This window comes from Giraffa tippelskirchi, chromosome 11 (assembly GCF_054371585.1).
Source record: "Giraffa tippelskirchi isolate mGirTip1 chromosome 11, T2T-mGirTip1v1.2.pri, whole genome shotgun sequence".
NCBI lineage: Eukaryota > Metazoa > Chordata > Mammalia > Artiodactyla > Giraffidae > Giraffa > Giraffa tippelskirchi.
The window spans coordinates 52974385-52985966 of NC_137285.1; the positions used below are offsets into that span (position 1 = coordinate 52974385).

At 39.7% G+C, this 11582-nt stretch overlaps 1 protein-coding gene across 44 annotated transcripts in view; it reads right to left on the reverse strand.

Annotated features, from left to right (window-relative positions):
- Positions 1–11582, reverse strand: part of INPP4B (inositol polyphosphate-4-phosphatase type II B) — an 802877-nt gene that overhangs the window by 500175 nt on the left and 291120 nt on the right. For 12 of the 44 annotated variants that reach the window (XM_081543584.1, XM_081543598.1, XM_081543595.1 and 9 more), the window contains one exon: positions 9970–10051. The exons of the other annotated variants lie outside the window; for them this stretch is intronic. The gene's annotated coding sequence lies outside the window, so the exon portion shown is untranslated. The remainder of the gene's footprint in view (positions 1–9969; positions 10052–11582) is intronic. 44 annotated transcript variants of the gene reach the window in all.

Sequence of the window (11582 nt, forward strand, 5' to 3'; positions counted from 1 at the left end):
AGTGTTAATGAATCTATAAAGGGCTTTAGGATCAGGACAATGGATATTGCAGTAGAAAATGATATTGGGTCACACTGTTCTCATCAGGCAGCAAAATATCAGGAGATGCCATAATGAAGCTTGCCACTGAGGGTCAGATAACTGTGTGCATGGTCAGATCAGAGGCTAAATGAGGAACAGGTCCCCATAGCCCCCAGCTTTTGTTCCAGAATGTGATAAAAGTCCTTTAGGACATAAGTACTACATAGAGTGGAGGGGAAAGGGGAGGAGAATGACTAGGAACTGATTGAGTTCAAACTAAAATAGAGTTTATATGGAACCAACAATGATCAGTGAAAGTGGTGCTAGAGGTAAAGAACCCACCTGCCAATGCAGGAGACATAAGAAACTCAGGTTCAGTCCCTGGGTTGAGAAGATTCCCTGGAGAAGGAAGCGGCAACCCACTCCAGTATTCTTGCCTGGAGAATCCCAAGGACAGAGGATCCCATTGGGCTACAGTCCATGGGGTTGCAAAGAGTCAGACATGAATGAGGTGACTTGGCATGACAATGAGCATGTTTGCTGCCATGAGGCAGAAGAGAGGTTCCAAACTGATAAGCATAGAAAAATAACATACGTTTTTACATCTCTAAATTTCATGACCAGTAGAATTTAGATCCTCCAACTGAGAGCAAGGAGAGCCCTGCCCTCTACTTTTAATTGGTCTCTTGTATTTATATCCATTGAGTATGCATGAGTATGTTAGTCGCTCAGTCATGTCCAATTCTGCAACCCCATGGACTGTAGCCTGCCAGGGTCCTCTGTCCATGGAATTTTCCAGGCAAGAATACTGGAGTGGGCTGTCATTCCCTTCTCCAGGGGATCTTCCTTCCCTACCCAGGGATCGAACCTAGATCTCCTGCATTGCAAGTGGACTCTAATTTCTGTGCCACCAGGGAAGCCTTTTAAATGGTCCCTTGTACTTATATCCATTGAGTAGCCAAGAAGGGATTTCTGGGTAATCCTGGGATCAAAGCACATCCAGTTGGATAGGATGGAATAAAAACTGTCCACGACTATTTAATCAATTCAGGATCAGAAAAGACACTGTATGATCACATCACCTTTTATCCCAAATGTCTCAGGCAGAAATGGAAGTGGAGATCCTAAAATGTGAAAACTCAACCCCCCCAAAAGAGATTTGCCTTTTATTTCTTGAGCCTAGCCTATTTCATTTCTAATAGTGGGGTCAAATTTGTGTGACTCAACGATACCTTTGCATGGAGACCTGATAGGATGGCCCTGAGAAAACCTCTCATGGCTAGAGCCTCACAGGTGTGCAGACTCTGAACCTGAGTTGAAAATCCCAGCAATCCTGCTACTAGCTTTTCTAATTTCCAAGCTTGAGCTCCCACTCCTTTGTCTGCTTTCTGCAACTATTGTCGGGTTCAACCGCAATCTGGGCATAGATATACTTCTGTCATCTAAGTGAAGTCTGAGGCAGTCTGTGTCTACAGGAAGTTTTCCTTGATAAAAAAAAAAAAAAAAGTAACAGATATCTGTTGAGTATCTTTGAATGCTAGAGGTGATATTTAGTGCTTTATATACACCATTCTTTTTAATGTACCATAAGATATGTGTTAAAAACTCAGATATGCAGATGATACCACCTTAATGGCAGAAAACGAAGAGGAAATAAGACTTTTGATGAAGGTGAAAGAGGAGAGTGAAAGGCTGGCTTATAATTCAACATTCAAAACACTTAAGATCATGGCATCTGGTCCCATCACTTCATGGCAATAGATGGGGAAACAATGGAAACAGTGACAGACTTTATTTTCTTTGACTCCAAAATCACTGTGGATGGTGAATGCAGTCATGAAATTAAAAGACATTTGCTCCTTGGAAGAAAAGCTATGAAAAACCTAGACAGCATATCAAAAAGCAGAGACATCACTTTGCCGACAAAGGTCCATTTAGTCAAAGCTATGGTTTTTCCAGTAGTCATGTATGGATGTGAGAGTTGGACTATAAAGAAGGTTGAGTACCAAAGAATTCATGCTTTTGAATTGTGGTGTTGGAAAAGACTCAAGAGTCCCTTGGGCAGCAAGGAGATCAAATCAGTTAATCCTAAAGGAAATATTCATTGGAAGGACTGATGCTGAAGCTGAAGCTCCAATATTTTGGCTACCTGATGTAAAGAGTCGATTCATTAGAAAAGACCATGATGCTGGGAAAGATTGAAGGCAGGAGGAAAAGGGGACAACAGAGGATGAGATGGTTGGATGGCATCATCAACTCAATGGACATGAGTTTGAGCAAACTCCAGGAGATGGTAAAGGACAGGGAAGCCTGGCATGCTGCAGTCCATAGGGTTGCAAAGAGTCAGACATGACTTAGCAACTGAACAACAAGGTATATGTATGTCCTTGTATACAGGTGTGGATATGTGTATAACTATGTTTCTTCTTTATACACACGTGTGTATTATATATCTGTGTATGTGTGTGTGTGAAGAAAGAACACATACTGTCATATATATTGGCTTTCTGGCCAGAACACCTCAATTTCCTCTCCTTAAAAAATATATATGTATATATTTATACACATATATAAAGTAACTACATATGGTTCAATAGGTAAAAAATCTGCCTGCAATGCGGAAGACACAGGAAACGTTGGTTCTATCCCTGGGTGAGGAATATCCCCTGTAGAAGGAAATGGCAACCCACTCTAGTAGTCTTGCTTGGGAAATCCCATGAACAGAGGAACTTTTTGGGCTATAGTCCAATGGTTCCCACAGAATTGGACACGACAGAGTGACTGAGCACATACACATAAAGTGTTTAAATTTATGTAAGGTGTATATATATATATATATATTTAACGTATATATAAATTCATTAAGATAAATACATATATACATACAGATTTACTTTAGGGGGAGAAAATTGAGTTTAAATGATTTGACAAGATCACTATGAGGAGTACTTTGCTTGCTTCAGTGGGTCAGACTTTAGAGAAATGCTGAAAAACTAGAATTCGTCGTCAAGGAGAAGAATTAAGAATGAGAGGGATATAGGGATTATAATATATTTACTAGGTTAGCTTAGAGACATCTCTTGTCTCGGGAGGTGTTGCCATGACAACTGCATCCAGCTCCTGAAGATCAAGATGGCCAGCACCACTCACCCCAGCAGCTTAACCTGGCAGAACTCTCAGGCTGTTCTGTAGCAGAGTGCCTCTGGGGATCCACCTTCCGATAAAGAAGGTAATTTCCCACAAGTTTCAGAGGGCACATGTCTGGGCAATTCTGCCAGCAAGGAACCTCAGCAATTTCTCTACTGTCCTGTAAAGATCTGGTTTTGCCGTCTCCATGGAGGTCTGAATCTCAGGTTTGAAGGCAAGAGGGAGGAAATCCTTGATGAAGGCTCTGTCTCAGCCCTGGAGAAAGTGACTGTTCCTTTTGTCCACTATTCTTTTTAAAAAACGTGTTTTTATTCATTTTGGCTGCACAGGATTTTAGTTGCAGCATGCAGGATGTTCATTTGCGGCAGCATGTGAAATCTTAGTTGCTGGCATTCAGGATCTACCTCCCTGACTAGGGATCGATCCCAGGTCCCCGTGTTTGGATCTAGAGTCTTAGCCATTGGCTCACCAGGGAAGTCCTCACTATTCTTATATTATTAGTTGTTCCAATTCTCCCTTACAGTTGATCATTCCTTACGTTAAACTTTCTCTGTTCAAATTAATGTGTGGTTTCCATCTCGTGATTAGATCTTGACTGAAAGAATATTCAAAACCTTCCTTCTCCATGAGACAATACACAGTTCTATTTATCAAAATGAATAAATCGTCTCATTTTTGTATATGAAAACTATAAGAAAAACAAGCAGATTATTTGAACCTCATCTCTGATATAAAATTTAAATGTCTGCCCATCTTTAATTTTCCTTGCCCTCAATTAATACACATGAAGCATTGTTTAGGATGGCATCTGAAACATAAATGAGGACCATGGAGTCAAATATTAAAGAGTTAATTTTATGAAATACTGTCCTCTTCTTAGGATACAAATGAATCTTGACTTCCAGATCCACAGCTCTTGGATACTTCTTTAAAATAACAAATTGTATATGAAGCTCATTTCCTTCTTGAGTTGGGAGTACTGTAAACCAATGAAGTCATTTTGCCAGATCAATAATAACTAGATTGTATTCCTGTAACACGCATAACTCACTAAGACAAAATAAGATGCTGTGTATCCCAATGAAAACTCACTGAATGAATGAGTCTTTTACACCATATAAACACTGTAAATTTTCCTTGTTCAAAATAAGCATCAATTGGTTTGACTGTATAATAAAATAAAGGTAGCAGATGTTCAGAGAGAGGAAAGAAATGCATATTTACATGCTCAAAAACAGTATCTTTCTCACTATTGAGAGTGAAAAAATCCCTCTGGAAATATCATACTTCTTGGGTCTAAAAAATTACATTCATTGGAACTGGAAGCCTATTTCTGGAAGTATCAATGTTTTTTCATGATTTAAAGTGCATCTTGTTTACACTTACAAATTAAAGTATAATATTCTTACATTTAAATGCATTAATCCCAACAGAAAACATTACAGTTGTCCACATTTCCCATCTTTCTATTTCAATCACTGCATAAATGCTGTTTCCAATTAAGTTTAGTGGTGCACTTTGTTCTATGGTTCAACTCTGCTGGTACCATACCACTTCTTCAGCGAACTGCAAATCTGGTAAATATGAGTGCTTCTATTTTCAAGTAAATGAATTTTATGCAAACTATTTTCACTGTCACACAATTAATTCACCTTTAGCATTATAATCTATTACATTTGTGGATGATAAGCAGAAAATGAAATGGAAATTTTCTTTCTGATGGAGCTAAATCCATTAGTGAAACTTCAAGCTGTGTAGCTAAAAAGGTCATTTTACTTCATTGTAATATGTGTTCTTTTTTCTTAATTTTAGAATTCAATTGTAGAGTCAGCATAAAAAAAAAAAAAAGCTCTCAAGAATGTTTGCTCTTCTTCATTGCTGAGCAGATTTTCCTCTTTAGATCTTCAAACATTACCCAAACTTTAAAATGCATAGGTTTTTCTGTGGCCTTAGCAAATGTTTCAATAATTTCATGTTGGATAAAATTATCAAAACATTTCTGAACTATTTTGAAACTATAGGAAAAAGTCTTATCTGTTACAGAAAGAAAGAAAGTGAAGTCGGTCAGTCGTGTCCGACTCTTTGCGACCCCAAGGACTGTAGCCTACCAGGCTCCTCCGTCCATTTTCCAGGCAAGAGGACTGGAGTGGGTTGCCATTTCCTTCTCCAGGGGATCTTCCCGACCCAGGGATGGAACCCGGGTCTCCCACATTGTAGGCAGACGCGTTACCGTCTGAGCCACCAGGGAAAGGAGTGAGATGACAGATGCTCAAGATAAAAGGCATCGATGTAAGTGCAGATGTGTCCACCAGGGGGAGCCTCAGAAAAGACCCCCAAGAGCCAGCCACAAGGCTATGGATGCCCCTATTCTACACAAAGGTCTAATATGGGGAAGAAGAAGAAAAGTCTGTGTGGAAGTTTTCTTTGGAGAAAATTGCACCCTGTAACTGAAACCAAGTGAGTGGCTCTTCAAGGGGGGTCCTCAGAAAGTGTAACGTGTGACTGTGTGTGCGTACGTGCTAAGTCACTTTAGTTGTGTCTCTTTGCCACCCTGTGGACTTCAGTCTGCCAGGCTCCTCGGACACCTGGGAAGCCTGTAAAGTGTGACTACTCCAGGTTATTTGTGCTGGGTGTTGGGGGAGCATGGTGGACTAGGGTCTGTCTTCTTCCTGAAAAGTCTAAGGAGAGAGAGATGGAATGAGTAACTGCTCTGGCCGCATAATCATGGTGTTACTGATCGGTTGGAATCACCCTGGTTCTCTGAGCTCATCAGAACAAATCTGTGGGTGTTTTCTGTGAATCAGATGTGGAAGAGCTGGCCAAGAGGGACTATTACTTCAAGAACAAAAAGACAGGGGAAAGAGAATAGAAAGAGGCCATGTAGCAGAGTTACCACAGGCAGAGTGGTTTCACCAGTTGGATGGATGGAACCCTTTCTCCAAGTCAGGGACATTGCTATCAGAGGGAACCTTCTAAAGAACCAACAGAAGCATCCACGGAAGAAAAAACTGTGTGACCCCTCCTGCGAGGACAAAAAATAACAAAGTAATCTGTGATGCTGTCACTCAAAAAAGAATGATCTCCATGGGAAGATAGGAAGATGGGAAGAAAAGGGAACCCTCTTGCACTGCTGATGGGAAAATAAATTGATACAGCCACTATGGACAACAGTCTGGAGATTCTTTAAAAAACTAAAAATAAAACTATCATATGACCCAGCCACCCCACTACTGCGCATATACCCTTAGAAAAGCATAATTCAAAAAGACACATGTACCCCAGTGTTCATCACAGTACAACTTACAACAGCCAGGACATGGAAGCGACGTAGATGTCCATGGACAGATGAATGGATAAAGAAGATGTGGTACATATATACAATGGAATATTATTAAGCCACAAAAGGGAACAAAATTGGGTCATCTGTAGGGATGTGGATGAACCTAAGGTCTGTCATGTTGAGTGAAGAAAGTCAGAAAGAGAAAAACAAATATCATATATTAACATATATATATGTATATGTGTGTATATATATATATATATGCTGCTGCTGCTGCTGCTAAGTCGCTTCAGTCGTGTCCGACTCTGTGCGACCCCATAGACGGCAGCCCACCAGGCTCCGCCATCCCTGGGATTCTCCAGGCAAGAATACTGGAGTGGGTTGCCATTTCCTTCTCCAGTGCATGAACAGGAAAAGTGAAAGTGAAGTCGCTCAGTCATGTCTGACTCTTAGCAACCCCATGGACTACAGCCTACCAGGCTCCTCCGTCCATGGGATTTTCCAGGCAAGAGTACTGGAGTGGGGTGCCATTGCCTTCTCCGATATATATATATATATATAAACTAGAAAGATGATACTGAGGAGCCTATTTGCAGTACAGGAATAGAGATGCACATATAAAGAATGGGCTTGTGGACACAGTCAGGGAAGGCAAGGGTGCCGCGAATTGAAAGAGTAGTATTGATGTATCTATGCTACCACGTGTAAAACACACAGCTAGCGGGAAGCTGCTGTGTAACATAGGGAGCCCATCCCAGTGCTCCGTGATGACTTAGGGGGTGTGATGAGTGGGGGAACGGAAGGTCAAGAGGAAGGGGATATGTACTTACAGTTGATTCATATTGTACAGCAGAAACTAACACAACATTGTAAAGCAATCACCCTTCAATTTAAAGCTTAATTAATTAATTTTTAAAAAGGAAGAAAGAATGATCTCCATGCCCTGATGCTCCCTCCCTCTCGTCCTGTTTTGACTCTGGTAGGGTTGGAAGCAACATCAGGGAGGGAAGGAAGGAAGAAGGGGCTGACGTGAAGATGGAAGGGACCGATCAATTCCTGCAGGCAGGTGACCCTCTGCCTCGGCTGGAGGAGGGACCAAATCAAGATTGAGTGTGGACTAAGATATTAGACTAGACAACCTATTTTCTGAATTGAGACTGTATTTTTTTGTATAAAGTGACCCTAGAACTTTTTATTATCTAAGAGTAATAAACTTGTTGAAAGTTTCATCCAGTAATGGAGGAAAAACTTCTCCTACTGAATATATTTTACATGGATGGTAGAAAACAAAGTCCAGTGGGTTTTATGGTTACATTCTGGCGGTTGTACTTTTTCAGTTACATATACTATTTATGGAATTCTTTAATATGAATCTCAGAGCCCCTGATTATAGGTGTGTAGGAAAAATTGGTTTATATAAATGTATCTATGTTAATGCCCAAAGAGTTATGGGTTTTCAGGATTAGAAGGCAACACGTTGGGACCCCTGTGGTGGTCCAGGGGTTAAGACTTTGCCTTCCGATGCAAGGGTGCCGGTTCAATCCCTGGTCAGGGAACTAAGATCCTACATGCCTTACAGCCAAAAAAACCAAGGCATAAAACAGAAGCAGTGTTGCAACAAATTTAATAAAAACCTTTAAAAAAATAATGCAATATATCAAGGAGGCTGCACCTATAAGGTGAAGATTTGATGTATTTTCAGCTCAACCTTATTATGACAATAATAATGGTAATAGCTAATAGCTAAGGACTTCTTTGGTGCCAAAGAAATGCCATGTCCTGAAGGTTTTATAGTGGGAATGTGCATAAATGCTCTCATCAACCCTATGGGGTAGGTAATATACTCTCCCCACTACTCTTCTCTAAAGAGAAGATAACCAAGGCACAAAGGAGGTGACGGAGTAACTCACTCAACGTCACTGAGAGATGGATGTAGAGATGAAACTCAACTACTCTCAGTGACAGCCACAGAGAAACAGAGGCGAAGAAGATACACACTGTAGAACTCCAGCCCTGGCTGTCAGGAAAGCTCACAAGCAGACTCTAGTTCTCAGAAGGCTTCCTTTCCTTTCAGTCACATTCTCTGCCACATACTAGCCAATCTTGCCCGTGAAAGCAACGATAGATGTTAGATCTAGTATAGATGCAAAAATGGCTTGTAGTTTAAGTAATCGGGGCTGTAAACTTCAGAAGAAATGACTGAGATATTCATTTCTCAGAGTCAATTTGTTTACTAAAACTAGAATTGTTTACTGGATAGAGTAAAATACAACTGATAGAATGTTTCTGACCAAAGCATATGTCCGAAAATGAGAAATCTAGGAGACTGAAGGGGCACAGTGAAGGTTCTCCTTGCTAATAAGCCACTTGCCAGTTGGAGGGATTCTAATGTCATGTTGCCATAAAGATGTTAAAAAGAGTCAACATGAACAGGGTAAGTGGAAGTGCTTAAAAGTTGTTCGGTGATGTATTTGTAATCTACTATTTTTAAGTCCAAACAGAATCCTCAATGTTTTGAAGTAAGTTTTAAAATGCTTTGTATTAATCCTAAAATAAAAAGTGGTCACATCACTCAACAGTTATGCAACTTGGACAAAATACTACCCTTAAGTACTTAGAAAAAACCTAAGGGAATGTTCTATTACCCATACATTCAATTTTTCAGTCTATAAAAGTTATACATGCTTTTTGAATAATATGAAAATAAAGAATATAAAAATCACCTATAATTTTACCATCCAAGGCAAACATTATTAATATCTTATGCTTTTGTTCAAAATTAAGATCATATGATATAGTCTCGTCTGGAGTATTTTGGAGTATGTTCTTTCAAATCATACTTTTGACTGTACATTTCCTATTGTATAGCAATACATATGTTCTTTGTTCCTATTTTCCTGATACCATTGCTTTTTTTTGTTTTTTATACTTTTTGTACATTTTTACCAAGGCAAACAGGACAGCAAATAAGCCCTCAAAAAGCTGAACAGTTACTCCTTACAAAATCAAAGAGAGAATTTACACTCAAATCAATAATGTATATGCAAATATATTTCTGGAGTCTCAGAAGCCTTTGAGAATAAATACTAGGCAGACCCTTTTCAAAATAAACTTACTGACTAAATACTGCATATACTCCAACCCTCCCACTGAGCTCCTGGGGCCCTTTCAGATGGATTGAAGGACCTTTCAGCTTCTGGACCCTCAAGACCTTGCAGAATTGTCCAGGCAATAGCTAAACATTAACTACTGCAACTACCTAAGCGCACCTTCATCACTCTACACTGATGCCCTGCAACCCAAGTTAGCAACATTTGGCAAAAGAGGAGTGACCTTCATCTTGTGGCTCACTAGCGATTCAGAGAGTGTAAGAGCCAAATGTGCCATCAGAGGTCACTGAGTTTATACCTCATTTTACATCTCAGGAAAATTAAAGACCATGAAGGTTAAGTGACTTGGCTGAAGTGACACAGTGCTGAGAGAGGGGCATATTCTGGCTGGTGGGAAAATGCTGCTTTTACCTTTCCTGGAAGGAAAATACCATCGTCGATTATTTATACTTAAAGAATATCTTCTTGCTTCTATTGTTTCATGTTTCCTTACCTGTGGAGAACAAATTTGGAGACCAACTTAGAATCTCATATATTTGGTCTCCTGAGACTAAAAATATTGTTGTCGTAGTTTAGTAGCCAAGTCATGTCTGACTCTTGTAACCCTGTGGACTGGAGTCCTATAGGCTCCTCTGCCCATAGCATTTCGGAGGCAAGAGTACTGGAGTGGGTTGCCATTTCCTTCTCCAGGGGATCTTCCTGACCCAGGGATAAAATCTGCAACTCCCATATTGGCAGGTGGATTCTTTACCACACCAGGGGAGCCCTTAAATATTATGGGAACCCATAGAAAATCACTGGTTCTCTAATGTAGCCACAACCCAACTTCATGCATCGATCACCACGATATTTTATTTGAGAGACTACATTCTTAAAGATTGAGAAAAAAGCTGAAACATCCTTCAGTGTTTTTTTGCAAAGAGATGTAAAAGCTAAGGATTGTTATTAACACAGGTCACAGTTGAAGAGGGAACGGGTTGTGACTCTGGTCAGGGATAAGTTTGCAGAGAAGCCCAGAGAACAACTTTGAAAGGTAAAAACTGTCTCAAACTTCTCTCTAGTGACTGCAGGGCTCTCTCCCTGAAATTCTTAAAAATTGGAAGAACCAAGTCATTCACACCAGTCACTACAAAGCAATATTTCCAGCACTCAGCACTGAGAGGCTAATGACTTGATGGCAAATGAGTGAAAATTCTAAGTAGTGATTTGAGCATTTTAAGCTTTTCTCTCAGTAATGCAACAACAGTCAAAACACTTCAAAGAATATTAACATTCAAACAGAACACTGCTCTGTTTAAAACAGATAACCAACAAGGACCTGATGTATAGCACAGAGAACTCTGCTCAATATTCTGTAAGGATTTAAATGGGAGAAGAATGTGAAAAAGGATAGAAAAAAAAATTTAAGTCATTGAAGGAAAAATCTCCTTCCAGAAGTGATTAAAATCAATATATAAATTAGTCAGAGAAAAGGTCAACCCAGATGGGTCTATCTTGTAGAAGAAAGACAATATGACATGAAATTAATGTGTTGAAACTAAAAATATGTGTTAATGGTAAAGCAAACCTGATTGCCTCCATGGCGATCCATCTGAATTGTTTAATCCGGAAAATTTTTCTGTTATTGTTAAGCACTTTAGTATGAAGCGGTTATCTTTATCAAGTGCTGTATAGATATATTATGCTGCACCCTACAGAATCCTAAAAAGTGTCATTATTCTAGACTGCATATTTTCAGCATAACAGGGTGGGAGCAAATAGAATATACGCTTTTTCCATTTAACATTCTGATAGAAAATCATTCTAAAATGTATTAAACTTTATGAGGTCTTCCTTAAAAGTACCTTGGGCATAATGTCATTTTCCTTGATGACCCAGAGTCATTATGGTGAATATTAGTTATCACACTGGGCTGCAATAAAATCATGCCTGTGAGACCGTCAGAAATGTATTCTTTCTATGGGTGCTAGAGTGACAGAATGTCAGCATTAAAGAGGACTTGAGAGCTTGTCTCGATTTTTCAG